This window comes from Chiloscyllium plagiosum, chromosome 37 (assembly GCF_004010195.1).
Source record: "Chiloscyllium plagiosum isolate BGI_BamShark_2017 chromosome 37, ASM401019v2, whole genome shotgun sequence".
NCBI classification, from domain to species: Eukaryota; Metazoa; Chordata; class Chondrichthyes; order Orectolobiformes; family Hemiscylliidae; genus Chiloscyllium; species Chiloscyllium plagiosum.
In genome coordinates, this window is record NC_057746.1 from 32,671,285 (window position 1) to 32,686,484 (window position 15,200).

General features: G+C 44.1%; 1 protein-coding gene across 4 annotated transcripts in view; it reads right to left on the reverse strand.

Annotated features, from left to right (window-relative positions):
- LOC122541480 (hepatocyte cell adhesion molecule-like) overlaps positions 1–15,200 on the reverse strand; it is a 170,714-nt gene that overhangs the window by 27,471 nt on the left and 128,043 nt on the right. For 3 of the 4 annotated variants that reach the window (XM_043678282.1, XM_043678281.1, XM_043678278.1), the window contains one exon: positions 10,182–10,628. The exons of the other annotated variant lie outside the window; for it this stretch is intronic. The gene's annotated coding sequence lies outside the window, so the exon portion shown is untranslated. Of the gene's footprint in view, positions 1–10,181; positions 10,629–15,200 lie in introns of those variants that run through there. 4 annotated transcript variants of the gene reach the window in all.

The following is a 15,200-nucleotide window of genomic DNA, read 5'->3' on the forward strand; positions in this document are numbered from 1 at the left end:
AATTTGAAAGCTGGGTACAGGATTAAGGATAGGATTCTTGGTAGTGTGGAGGAACAGAGGGATCTTGGTGTGCAGGTACATAGATCCCTTAAAATTGCCACCCAAGTGGACAGGGTTGTTAAGAAAACATGTGGTGTTTTGGCTTTCATTAACAGGGGGATTGAGTTTAAGAGTCGTGAGATCTTGTTACAGTCTATAAAACTTTGGTTAGACCGCACTTGGAATACTGCGTCCAATTCTGGTCACCCTAATATAAGAAAGATGTGGATGCTTTGAAGCGGGTTTACCAGGATGCTGCCTGGACTGGAGAGCTTATCTTATGAAGAGAGGTTGACTGAGCTCTGACTTTTTTCATTGGAGAAAAGGAGGAGAAGAGGAGACCTAATTGAGGTATACAAGATAATGAGAGGCTTAGATAGAGTCGATAGCCAGAGACTATTTCCCAGGGCAGAAATGACTAACACGAGGGGTCATAGTTTTAAGCTGGTTGGAGGAAAGTATAGAGGGGATGTCAGAGGCGGGTTCTTTACACAGAGAGTTGTGAGAGCATGGAATGCATTGCCAGCAGCTGTGTGGAGGCAGGGTCATTGGGGACATTTAAGAGACTACTGGACATGCATATGGTCACAGAAATTTGAGGGTGCATACATGAGGATCAGTGGTCGGCACAATATCATGGGCTGAAGGGCCTGTTCTGTGCTGTACTGTTCTATGTTCTATTTCCTATCATCATAGAGTCATACAGATCTACAGCTTTTCAGCCCATCCTGAACACGCTGGGGAGGCAGTGGAGGGGAAATCCTGTCTCGGCCCTTCATACATTTCAATCTCCTCTGCTCCAAGGGAAACAACCCCGGTCTGTCCAACCTCTTTCAGTAACTGAAACTCTCCAACCCAGGCAACATCCTGGTAAATCTTCCTCTGCATACTCTTCCTTACATTCACATTTCTGTATAATGTGGATTCCAGAACTACGCACATCCTCTCGCTGTGCCCTCAGCAATGTTTTATGCAATTCCAGCCTAACCATCCTGCTCTTAAATTCTATGCCTTGTCTCATAAAGGCAAATATCCCATCTGCCTTCTTAACTACTTTATCTAACTGTCCTACTACCTCAAAGAAAAAGTGGACATGTACACCAAGGCCCGTCTGATGCTCGGTGCTTCCCAGGCTCCTATTTTCATAACATATTTCCTTGCCTTTTTTGTCCTGCCCAAGTGCAGCACTTCACATTGATCCAGATTGAATTCCATCTGATTAGCCTGACTATATGCCTCGATTCAAAGGTTAAATCCCTTACTATTTACCACCGCATCAATTTTTGTATCATCTGCGAACTTACTGAACAACCTTCCTACCCTCAAGTGTAAAATAATTTCTACAAACCACAAACAGCTAGACCCCAACAATGAACCCTATGGAATACCGCTAGTCATAGATTTCAAGTCAGAAAAACACCCCTCAGTCAGCACCCTCTGTTTCTTGCCACTCAGCCAATTGTGTATCCAATTTGCCAAATTTCCTTGGAACTGATTAGCTGTTAACTTCACTGTCAGTGTCCAGTGCAGAACCTATCAAAAGCCTTGCTGAAGACCAAGTTGATTACATAAAAAGCTTTGCCCTCATCTATACACCTGATCACCTATTTGGAAAATTCAATCAAATTTGTTGGATATGATTTTCATTTAACAAAGCCACCTTGAATATTCTTCATTAATCTCTACTTTGCCAAGTTTGGATTAGTTATATCTCTCAGAATTGCTTCCAATAGTTTCCCCATCACTGAGGTTAGACTGACTGGCCTGTCGTTTATCCCTTGGTTTATCCCTTGCTCCCTTCCTAAATAATGGCACCACATTGACTGAGTCCCAGTTCTACGGCATCCGTTCTGTGGCCAGAGAGGAATTGAAAATTATTGCCAGGCCCCCCTGTCCCAACCTTGCCTCCCTCAACCATCTGGGATATGTTTCAGCCAGCCACTCAGAACCGTTTATCTACCAGGCCACTCAGAACCGCCTCTGTCAATACTAATTTATTTAATTGTATCACATGTCTTCTCCTTGATGTTTATAAAAATATCATATCTTTCACTTGCGAACATCACCAAATGTATTCATTTAGAATCTTAACAACATCCTTTGGTTCAATGCACAAATTATCACGATGGTCATACTCTTTCCCTCATTATCCTTTTAACCTTCATATACTTGTCAAACAACTTTTTTCTTTTTGTTTTAACCACCAGTATCTTTCATGCCCCCTTTTAACTCTCCAAATCTCCCTTTTAAGTTCCCTGTTGCACATTTTACATCCCTTTAGAGTTACTGCTGTTTGGAGCCCTCAACCTCTGCCATGTTTCCTTTTTTTCTTTAATCCAGCGCTGTATATTCCTTGATATCATAGAACATAGAACATAGAAAAATACAGCGCAGTACAGGCCCTTTGGCCCTCGATGTTGCACCGATCCAAGCCCACCTAACCTACACTAGCCCACTATCCTCCATATGCCTATCCAGTGCCCGCTTAAATGCCCATAATGAGGAAGAGTCCACCACTGCTACTGGCAGGACATTCCATGAACTCATGACTCGCTGAGTAAAGAACCTACCCCTAACATCTGTCCTATACCTACCACCCCTTAATTTAAAGCTATGCCCCCTCGTAATAGCTGACTCCATATGTGAAAAAAGATTCTCATGGTCAACCCTATCTAAACCCCTAATCATCTTGTACACCTCTATCAAGTCACCCCTAAACCTTCTTTTCTCCAATGAAAACAGCCCCAAGTGCCTCAGCCTTTCCTCATATGATCTTCCTGCCATACCAGGCAACATCCTGGTAAACCTTCTCTGCACCCGTTCCAGTGCCTCCACATCCTTCCTATAGTATGGCGACCAAAACTGCACACAATACTCCAGATGCGGCCGCACCAGAGTCTTATACAACTGCAACATGACCTCAGGGCTCCGGAACTCAATTCCTCTACCAATAAAAGCCAGTACGCCATATGCCTTCTTCAAAGCACTATTTACCCGGGTGGCAACTTTCAGAGATCTGTGTACATGGACACCAAGATCCCTCTGCTCATCCACACTACCAAGTATCCGACCATTAGCCCAGTACCCCATCTTCTTGTTACTCTTACAAGACTGTTCACAGGACTCGAGGGTCCCACCCTTTCTCTTTAAGTTAACATGTTGGCCCTCTGCTCCATATATTTTCTTCTTGAATGTATCCTATTGTTCTGAGACAGATTTACCTGAAAGTATCTGCTCCCAGTTCATTCTGGCCAAATCATACCTGATATATTAAAATCAGCCTTTCCCAGTTGAGAACTTTGATTTCAGACCCTCCTCTGTCCTTTCTCATAACAACCTTGAATCGTCCAAAGGTCATAGAAACACAGAAACATAGAAAATAGGTGCAGGAATGGGCCATTCGGCCCTTTGAGCCAGCACCACCGTTCAATACAATCATGGCTGATCATACAATCTCAGTATCCCATTCCTGCCCTCTCATCACATCCCTTGATCCCTTTAGCTGCAAGGCTCATGTCCAAACCCCTTTTGAACGTATCCAATGAACTTTCCCAAACAACTTCCCATGGGAGAGAATTCCACAGGTTCACAACTTCCTCATCCCAGTCCCGAATGGCTTATCCCTTAATCTTAGACTATGACCCCTCGTTCTGGACTTCCCCAACATCGGGAACATTCTTCCCACATCTAGCCTGTCCAGTCCAATCAGGATTTTATGTATGTCTATGAGATCCTCCCTCATTCTCTCGAGAGGTGAGAGTGAGGAGCAGAGGACTGCTGGGAAGGTGAGTAAAACAGTTTTAAAATCTTACCTCAGGCATCGGGGCCTTCATTTGTCAAGACGGTACACTTGTAGTGTCTCCCACCCGTCCTCCTTCTCTAACCAAAAAAAGGGACTCTCGTGTTGCTAAGGTAAGGCGTTTCAATTTATACTTCTTGTGTATCGTGTGATAGATTAAAAGTTTACTATTGGTTGGTTAGTTGAATAAGACCATAGAGAAGTATAGAAATTATTTAACTCATAAATTTGTATAAATTAATTAAATAAGTAGAGATGGCTGGACAGGTGATGTGCTGTAGCTGTATGATGTGGGAGCTGGCTGATCCCATTGTGAACAGCAGTAACCACATCTGCAGCAAGTGTTGGTTGCTGGAGAAACTCCGGATCAGAATTGATGATCTGGAATCTGAGCTTCAAACTCTGTGGCACATCCGGGAGGTGGAGAGTTACCTGGATGCTTTGTTTCAGGAGGCAGTTATACTTGGTAGATTAAGTAATTCAAATTCAGTCAGTGTTCAGGAACAACAGGGTGTGACTGTAAGTGAGGCAGGTAGGGGGATTCTGAGTTCAAAAGTGGAGGACCCTCAGCCCTTGTCCAACAGGTATGAGATTTTTGCTCCCTGTATAGATGAAGGAAAGTGCTGTGGACAGGATGAGCCAGCTGACCATGGCACAATGGTGCAGAAGACCAATTCAAGAGGGGGTGGGGTGTTATAGGGGATTCTATATTTAGGGGGACAGATGTGAGCCGGATCGGGAGTCCCGCATGGTGTGTTGTCTACCTGGTGCCAGGATGCAGGACATCTCCGACCGGATTGAAAGGATATTGGACAAGAGGGAGAGGATCCAGTTGTTGTGGAAATAGCTGAGGTCCTGGCAGATATCTTTGTGGCATCCTTAAACACAGGTGAGGTGCCAGAGGACTGGAGGGTTGCTCATGTTGTCCCCCTGTACAAAAAGGGTAGTAGGGATATTCCAGGTAACTACAGACCAGTGAGCTTAATGTCAGTGGTGGGAAAGTTGCTGGAGAAGGTACTGAGGGATAGGATCTATTTATATTTAGAAAATGGTTTTGTGCGGGGGGAGATCATGCCTTACCAACTTAATAGAGTTCTTTGAGGAAGTGACCAACTTGATAGAGGAAGGAAGGGCTTTTAATGTCATATACATGGACTTTAGTAAGGCGTTTGATAAGGTTCCTCATGGTAAACTAATACAGAAAGTGACATCACATGGTGTGCAGAGTGTTCCAGCTAGGTGGATAAACAACTGTTGGGCAACAGGAGACAGAGAGTAGTAGTTGAAGGGAGTTCCTCGAAATGGAGAAAGGTGATCAGTGGTGTTCCACAGGGGTCAGTGTTGGGGCCACTATTGTTTGTAATATACATAAATGATCTGGAAGAGGGCACTGTTGGTATGACCAGCAAGTTTGCAGATGACATGAAGATTGGTAGACTAGCAGAAAGCATAACGGACTGTCAGAGAAGACTAAAGGATATAGATAGACTGGAGAGTTGGGCGTAAAAGTGGCAGATGGATTTCAATCCAGACAAATGTGAGGTGATGCATTTTGGCAAGTCTAATTCTAGAGCAAATTATACATTGAATGGAAGAGCCTTGGGAAAAGTTGATGAGCAGAGAGATCTGGGAGTGCAGGTCCATTGTACCCTGAAGGTTGCTGCACAGGTGGATAGAGTGGTCAAGAAGGCAGATAGTATGCTTGCCTTCATCGGACGGGGTATGGTGTATAAGAGCTGGCAAGTCATGTTAAAATTGTATAAGATGCTGGTTCGGCCGCATTTAAAGTAAAGTAATTTACAGTTCTGGTGGCCACATTATCAAAAGGATGTGGATGCTTTGGAGAGGGTGCAGAGAAGGTTTATGAGGATGTTGCCTGGTATGGAAGGTGCTAGCTATGAAGAGAGGTTGAGTAGGTTAGGTGGGGTAGAGACAAGCTTTTTCCCAGGGTGAAGGATTCAATAATGAGAGGTCACGCTTTCAAGGTGAGGTGTGAAAAGTTTAAGGGGAATACACGCGGCGAGTACTTTACACAGAGAGTAGTGAGTGTCTGGAACATGCCAGCAGAGGTGGTAGAGGCAGGCACGGTAGATGCATTTAAGATGTGTCTGGACAGATGCATGAGTAGGTCGGGAGCAGAGGGATACAGATGCTTAGGAATTGGGCGACAGGTTTAGACTTGGAGGGCCGAAGGACCTGTTCCTGGGCTGTAAATTTTCTTTGTTCTTGGTGCACGTTGCCACTAACAACATAGGCAAGGCTAGGAAGGAGAACCTGTTTGAGGATTATCAAGTACAAGGGAGGAAATCGAAGTAGCTCCTCAAGGGTCATAATCTCTGGAATACTGCCCGAGCCACATACTAACTGGCATAGGGATAAGAAAATTAAGGAAGTAAACACGTGTCCAAAAGATTGGTGTGGGAAAGAGGGATTTCTTTTCATTGGGACAGTGTCATCAGTTTTGGAACCAGAGGGATCTGTACTGATGAGATGGTCTCCACCTGAACAGATCTGGAACCAGTGTTCTCGCGAAAAGGATAAATAGGGTGGTCTTTAAACTTGTGAGTTGAGGGGAAGGGAAAGGGAAAGCAACAGGGAATATGGAATCAAATAGAAAGATAAGCAGCAGGTTAGCATGTGTGCAGGGTTTCAGTTTAAGGCAGACGAGGAATGAAGCAAAAAAAGAAGGATAACTTAGGACATATTACTAGAGTGTTGGAAATCAGGAAGAGAAGAAAATTAGCATTAAAGCACTTTATCGAAATACTTGCAGTATTTGTAACAAAGCAGATGAATTAACAGCACAAATCATAATGAGATTAGATTAGATTCCCTACAGTGCGGAAATAGGCCCTTCGGCCCAACCAGTCCACACCGACCCTCTGAAGAGTAACCCACCCAGACCAATTTCCCTCTGACTAATGCACCTAACACTACGGGCAATTTAGCATGGCCAATTCACCTGACCTGCACATCTTTGGACTGTGGGAGGAAACCGGAGGAAACCCACGCAGACATGGGGAGAATGTGCAGACTCCACACAGTCAGTCGCCTGAGTCGGGAATTGAACCCGGGTCTCTGGCGCTGTGAGGCAGCAGTGCTAACCACTGTGCCACCGTACCGCCCCGTTTTGATGAGAAGCTCCTCTGATCTAGTCATTCAAGGCTCCTTAATGTTACCCCTTCTTACCTGTCTCAGAGGAACAAATTTGTGCACCATCCGCAACAACTGCTCCTTAAATAGTCTCCACATGTCTGCTGTGCCCTTTCTGTGGAACAATTACTCCCAGTCTGTACTTCCCAACTCCTGTCTGATAGCGTCATAATTTCCTTTTCCCCAATTAAATATCTTCCATTGGAAACTGCACCTTTCACTCTCCAAGGCTATAGTTAATGTGAGGCAGTTGTGATCATTTTCACCAAAGTGCTCTCCCACCAAGAGATCTGACACCTACCTTTCCATTTAACTCCATACTCCCTGTTACTTTCCCTTTCTCTTCCCCTACCCCCGGCTCAGATGTTTAAAGTCCTACTGACTACTGTATTTATCTTTTTTCGCCAAAACACTGGTTCCAGAACAGTTCAGGTGGAGGCTGTCCCAATGGTACAGATACACCCCCCCACCCCGGTTCCAAAACTGATGCCATTGCCCAATGAAATGGAATCCTTCTTTCTCACACCAATCTCTTAGCCACGTGTTTACTTCCCTAACTTTCTTATCCCTATGCCAATTAACACATGGCGAAGGCAGTAATCCAGTGATTAGGACCTTGAGGACCTGTTCTTCAATTTCCTTCCTAGTGCTTGACAATGCCGAAACAGATCCTCCACCCTAGTTTTGCTGATGTTATTAGTCCCATTACAGACCACAATAACTGAATCTTCTCTGTCCTGCTCCAATATCCTTTCAAGCCAGTCTGTGGTGTTCTGCGGATAGGTAACACACCATGCAGGTCTCCCAATCCAGCTTGCATAGGATACTATTTGTCCCCCTAATTATAGAATCCCCTACATCTACCACTTGTCCTTTTGCTCCCCGACTCTTGAATGGCCTTCTGCACCATGGTGCCATGGTCAGCTGGCTCATCCTGTCCACAGCCCTTTCCTTCATCTATACAGGGAGCAAAAATCTCATACCTGTTGGACAAGGTCAAGGGCTGAGGCTCCTCCACTCCTGAACTCAGAATCCCCCTACCTGCCTCATTTACAGTCACGCCCTGTTGTTCCTGAACACTGACTGAATTTGAATTACTTAATCTACCAGGTATAACTGCCTCCTGAAACAAAGCATCCAGGTAACTCTCCCCCTCCCGGATGCGGCGCAGAGTTTGAAGCTCAGATTCCAGATCATCAATTCTGATCCGGAGTTTCTCCAGCAACCAACACTTGCTGCAGATGTGGTCATTACTGTTCACAATGGGATCAGCCAGCTCCCACATCATACAGCTGCAGCACATCACAAGTCCAGTCATAACTACTTATTTAACTAACTTTTGCAATTTATGATTGAGGTCTACAAAATCATGAGAGGTATAGAAAGGGTGGATAGCAAGAAGCTTTTTCCCAGAATGGGGGACTCAATTACTAAGGATCATGAGTGAGGAGGGAAAAGTTTAAGGGAGATATGAGTGGAAAGGTCTTTACACAATGGGTGGTGGGTGCCTGGAATGTGTTGCCATCAGAGGTGGTAGAGGCGGGGACGATAGCGTCATTTAAGATGTGTTTTGACAGATACATGAATGGGCAGGGAGCAGAGAGATACAGATCCTTAGAAAATAGGTGACAGGATTAGATATATGATATGGATTGGTGCTTGCTTGGAGGGCCAAAGGTCCTGTTCCTGTGTTGTAATTTTCTTTGTTCTTGTTCTTTGTATGATACTAAAGTAGGGAGAATATGGATTTGTAAGGATGATGCTGAGTGACTTCAGAGGAATGTTGACAAGTTGAACAAATGGTCCAACATCTGTGGATGAAGTTCAAAGCAGCATATTGTAAGGTAATGCATTTGATCAAAGAAACATGGAGAAACAATGTAGGCTCAATGGTACATTTTTGAGAGGAGTACAGGAGTATAGAGGATGTGCTACACCTCTACAAATCATTGGTCAGACTGCATTCAGAGTATTGTGTTTGGTTCTGGGCATCTTATTTAAAGAAGGATGTTAAATCCCTGGAGACAGTTCAAATGAGATTTACTAGAATTATATCAGGAATGAGGGATTTTAGATATAAGGTAAAATTAGAGAGATCTGGCTTTTTCTTCTTGAAGCAGAGAAGATTAAGAGGGAACATTATTGAGATGTTCAATATTAGGAAAAACTTTGACAGAGTAAGGAAGGATATATTGTTTCCACTGATTGGTATGTCAGTAATGGGGGTGGGTCACAATTTTAAGATTATCAGCAAGAGAGCTAGGAGTGAGATGAGGAGAAACTTCATTACTCAGAGAGTTGTTAGAATTTGGAATACTTGGGAGAGTGATGGAAGTGGGTTCCACAGGAGATTTCAGAAGAGAGCTGGATACATATATATATATTTGAAAGTGATGAAGTTAGAGAAGCACAAAGTTAGGGCTAGAGAGTGGGACTAGCGAGGTAGCTCTTTAGGGAGCCGATGCTAACAGAATGGATCAAATGGCCTCCTTCTATACTGTAAAATTCTTTGATTCTACAATTCTATCATCCCAAATCCTTACTCGTCATCTTAAACTCACCCCTCATCCCAAATCCTCACCAGCTATCTTAAATACTCACCCCTCATCCTAAATCCTCACCCGTCATCTTAAATCCTCACCCCTCATCCTAAATACTCACCCCTCATCCTAAATCCTCACCCGTCATCTTAAATCCTCACCCCTCATCCTAAATACTCACCCCTCATCCTAAATCCTCACCCGTCATCTTAAATCCTCACCCCTCATCCTAAATCCTCACCCGTCATCTTAAATACTCACCCATCATCTTTAATCCTCACCTGTCACACCAAATCCTCACCCGTTATCTTAAATACTCACCTGTCATCCCGAATCCTCATCCATGACCCTGATTCAACCAAATGCAGATACACCACTGTTATGGCACAGTTTGGGGTTCTTCCATTGTGAACTGACTGGCTTGCTATTGTCAGGATCACTGCCTTTATGTGCTGTCTATGGTCATTCTTGAACAACCTCTGAGCCAATAAGTGGTAGGTTATGGTCAACCCAATTGTGTCCAGAATTTACAGCTCACAAGTAAAAGAGGAACATGCGATTATAATCAATGGAATGAATGTAATGGATTCTAGTCTTGAAACGAGAAACAAACACAGATATGCCAGAAGCAAGAACACAAGGTCAGTCTACAACAGGTAGTGTTTATTAAACAATCCACTGAAAATCAAAACAATATGACTGTGATAAATAGCAAAAAAAACCTGCCTCAAACTTTTGGCCATTTTCTTTATCAGCTCCTGTTTGAAGTGGACTTTTCCCTTTAAGATAATAAATTTAATCTGATTGTGAATAACTTTATTTTGCTAAACTGGGATCAACAATGACAGAAACCTATCTTGCAGATTGTACGAAAAGCACAGTACGTGAAATCCAATACCATTGTCATTTTCTCATTTCCTCATCATATCTTATAAAATTCAGATTGACACAGATCCTGCATTCTTTCGCTGCTAGTACTCCCACCACCTTTTTCCATCTCCTTTCTAAATACACTTGTTTTCCAACATTTCCTTCTTGGAGCAGTGAGATGCAAGAGTTTGTTGATTGGAACTTGTAGAATATCACAGCAACAGGCACTGAAAAAAGGGATGTAATTATGATGTTGGTTGAGTTGAAAAATACAGAATATTTTTGTCATGAAAGTAGATCATAGTCATTTGGCACTTAGCTGAAAAAAGACATATGCTGTTGAAGCATTCTGTCTTGCACTCATCAGGACTGAATCTCACGAATACCAAATCTCAAAGGGAGCAACAATTTGTACCACATAAGAAAACATAACTAATTGGCTGACACGGGTACTCTGGCTCAGATGTTTCCATAGGGAATGCATCACAAACAATTATTTCTCAAATATTCCTTTAAATTCCCAAAGGCAAGGTGACTGATTTGTTGAGGTCAATATCATGGACAGCACACCAGGGAATAGTTGTTCCCTCATGTCTATCTAAGTGGAAAAATCACAATGCTTGGACATGTTCTTTCTGTATGTAGAGACAGGACTCTGTGTCTGAATATGTATGTTCTAGTAGGCAGAAGTAGAATAGATTGTAAGCCTGACTGATAACCCTAAATTGATTATTAGTGTAATTCTTAGTGTTCTCAGTCAAAGTGCAACCTTGACAGTTTGTTTCTTTTTCAACAATGTAAAGTCGATTAGTTACACTTACAAACATACAGAAATCAGAAATATGATTCAGATCTAAAATAGGCCCAATTTTGGTTTGACATTCTTCTGGCTCACTGGGTTACGCTGAGAAGAAGGCTTTAGATTAGATTTGGATTGTTTTGAGCGAGAGTTGGCACAGAAGACAATCATCTGAATAAGCTTCAGATTTTGTGATGTTTAATAAATCACAGCTGAGCTTATTAAAGAGAGTGAGGATTGCAGATGCTGGAAAGTCAGAGTTGATAAAATGTGGAAAAAGCAAAGCAGGTCAAGCAGCATCAGAGGAGCAGGAGAATCAATGTTTCGTGCAGGACCAGTCCTGGTGAAGGGTCCTGTTTGAAACGTCAACTCTCCTGCCCCTCTCATGCTGCTTGAGCTGCCGTGATTTTTCCAGGTCCACATTTTATCGACTCAGGACATAAGTGATCAATTTTCAAACAGAATTAAAATCTGTGTGTTAGTGCCAATCAGAAACCAGTAAATCGGGGTTTCAAAGTGAAACATTTCATCGAATGTTAGAATTATATAACACCAGAATGGTGGTTGAAATAAACCAGGAAATTACAGACCAGTGACTCGCACATCAGTGATAGGGAAAGTACTGGGGAAAACTTTGAAGGAAAACAATTAATCTCCACTTGGAGAGACAAGGTTTGATCAGGGATAGTCATCATGGCTTTGTCAGAGGGAGGTCCTGCCTAACAAATTTGATAGAATTTTTTTGAGGAGATGACCAGGTGTATAGATGACCAGGTGTGTAGATGGGGGAGGGCAGTTCATGTGATTTATGTGGATTTCAGCAAAGCCTTTGACAAGGTCCCACATGGAAGACTGATGAAGAAGATAAAGGCACATGGGATTCAGGGTAACTTGTTGAGTTGGATCCAAAATTAGTGAGGGGAGACAGAGAGGTAAAAGGCTGTTTGGATTGAAAGTTGGTTGGCTGATAGGAAACAAAGAGTAGTGATAAATGGCTCCATTTCGGAATGGCAGGCAGTGACCAGTGGGGTACCGCAGGGATCAGTACTGGGACCACAGCTTTTTATATATATGTTAATGATATAGAAGATGGTATTAATAATAACATTAGCAAATTTGCTGATGATACTAAGCTGGATGGCAGGGTGAAATGTGATGAGGATGTTGGGAGATTACAGGGTGACCTGGACAAGTTTGGTGAGTGGTCAGAAACATGGCAGATGCAGTTTAATGTGGATAAATGTATGGTTATCCACTTTGGTGGCAAGAACAGGAAGGCAGATTACTACCTCAATGGAATCAATTTAGGTAAAGGGGCAGTACAGAGAGATCTGGGTGTTCTTGTACACCAGTCAATGAAGGTAAGCATGCAGGTACAGCAGGTAGTGAAGGAGGCTAATCGCATGCTGGCCTTCATAACAAGAGGGATTGAGTATAGAAGCAAAGAGGTGCTTCTGCAGCTGTACAGGGCCCTGGTGAGACCACACCTGGAGTACTGTGTGCAGTTCTGGTCTCCAAATTTGAGGAAAGACATTCTGGCTATTGAGGGAGTGCAGCGTAGGTTCGCGAGGTCAATTCCTGGAATGGTGGGATTACCTTACACTGAAAGACTGGAGCGTCTGGGCTTGTATACCCTTGAGTTTAGAAGACTGAGAGGGGATCTGATTGAGACATATAAGATCATTAAAGGATTGGACACTGGAGGCAGGAAACATGTTTCCGCTGATGGGTGAGTGCAGAACCAGAGGACACAGCTTAAAAATACGGGGTAGACCATTTAGGACAGAGATGAGGAGAAACTTCTTCACCCAGAGCGTGGTGGCTGTGTGGAATGCTCTGCCCCAGAGGGCAGTGGAGGCCCAGTCTCTGGATTCATTTAAGAAAGAGTTGGATAGAGCTCTCAAAGATAGTGGAATCAAGGGTTATGGAGATAAGGCAGGAACAGGATATTGATTAAGGATGATCAGCCATGATTATATTGAATGGTGGTGGAGGCTCGAAGGGCAGAATGGCCTACTCCTGCATCAGTACTACGTTCCTTCTTGCTTGTGATATTGATAAGAATGCTGCAAATATGATAAGTAAGCTTGCCGATGACATGAAGCTTGGTCAGGTGATTGACAGTGAGGAAGGAGGTGCTCGGTTACAGAAAGATACAGACAGATTGGTCAGATGGACAGATCAGTGGCAGATAGAATTTAACCCTGAAAAGTGTGAGATGATGTACTTTGGAAGAAGTAACTAAACAATGCAGTACTCAGTAATGGCAGCACACTTGGAAGCTCGGAGCACCAGAGGGATCTTGGGATGTTTGTCCTCAGGTCCCTGAAGGTGGCAGGACAGGTTAATAGGGTAGTTACGATGGCAAATGGGACACTTGCCTTTATCAGTAGAGGCAAAGATTATAAGAGAAGGGAGATTATTTTGGAGCTGTACAGGACTTTGGTTAGGCCACATCCAGAGTACAGTGTGCAGTTCTGGTCGGGGAGAAAGTGAGGTCTGCAGATGCTGGAGATCAAAGTTGAAACTTTATTGCTGGAACAGCACAGCAGGTCAGGCAGCATCCAGGGAACAGGAGATTCGACGTTTCGGGCACAGGCCCTTCTTCAGGAAAGTTCTGGTCTCCAGACTAGAGGAAGGATGTGGTTGCACTGGAAACAGTGTAGAGGAGATTCACGAGGGTTGCCTGAATGGAGCTGTTTAACGATGAAGAGAGGCTGGATAAGCTTCAGTTGCTCTCTTCGATCAAATATAGTACAGGAACAGGTCCTTTGGCCCTCCAAGCTTCTACCACCACATTTTGCCCTTCCATACTCCAGCTCCTTGAAAACTGTGTTAGGGAATTGGAGCTGGAGCTGGATGAACTACAGATAATTCAGGAGGCTGAGGGGGTAATTGAAAGGAGTTACCAGGAGTTGGTCACTCCTAAGGCCCAGGACAAGGATAAATGGGTTACAGTTAGGGGGAGGAAAGGGGACAGACAGACAGTGCAGAGATCCCCTGTGGACATCCCCCTCAGCAATAAGCATACCGTTTTAGATACTGCTGGGGGGGGATGACCTACCAGAGGAAAGCCATAGCAGTTCTCTGGCACTGAGCCTGACACTGTGGCAAATAAAGGAAGGGAGAAAGTGAGGACTGCAGATGCTGGAGATCAGAGCTGAAAATGTGTTGCTGGAAAAGCGCAGCAGGTCAGGCAGCATCCAAGGAACAGGAGAATCGACGTTTCGGGCATGAGCCCTTCTTCAGGAATTCCTGAAGAAGGGCTCATGCCCGAAACGTCGATTCTCCTGTTCCAAAGAAAAGAAGGGGCCACAATAGAAAAGTATTCATGGTAGGGACTCGATAGTTAGGGGAATCGACAGGAGACTTTGTGGTCAGGATCGGGATTCCCAGAAGGTATGTTGCCTCCCTGGTGCCAGCGTCCGGGACGTCTCCGATCGGGTGTATAAAGTTCTAAAAGGGGAGGGTGGACAGCCAGAAATCGTGTTACATATTGGCACTAATGATATAGCCAGGAAAATGATCGAGGATATAAAAAGTGATTTCAGGGAGTTAGGATGGAAGCTGCAAAGCAGGACGAACAGAGTAGTGTTCTCTAGTTTACTACCGGTGCCACGAGATAGCGAGGCGAGGAACAGGGAGCGGACGCAGCTTAACACGTGGCTGCGCAGCTGGTGTAGGAGGGAGGGCTTCAGATATGTAGATAATTGGGATGCCTTCTGGGGAAGGTGGGACCTGTACAAGAAGGACGGGCTGCATCTGAACTGGAAGGGGACCAATGCCCTGGGTGGAAGGTTTGCTCGAGTAGTTCGAGAGGGTGTAATCTAGCATTGGCAGGGGGTGGGAACCTAAGCTGTATACCAGAGGTGAGAGTTGATGCAGATGAGGCAATAGCAAGAGGTAGACCAGCTAGTGGGAAGGAGTTTCCTGGCAAGGAACCTAGGGATCAGTTAAAGTGTGTTTGCTTTAACGCAAGGAGTATCAGGAATAAAAGTGA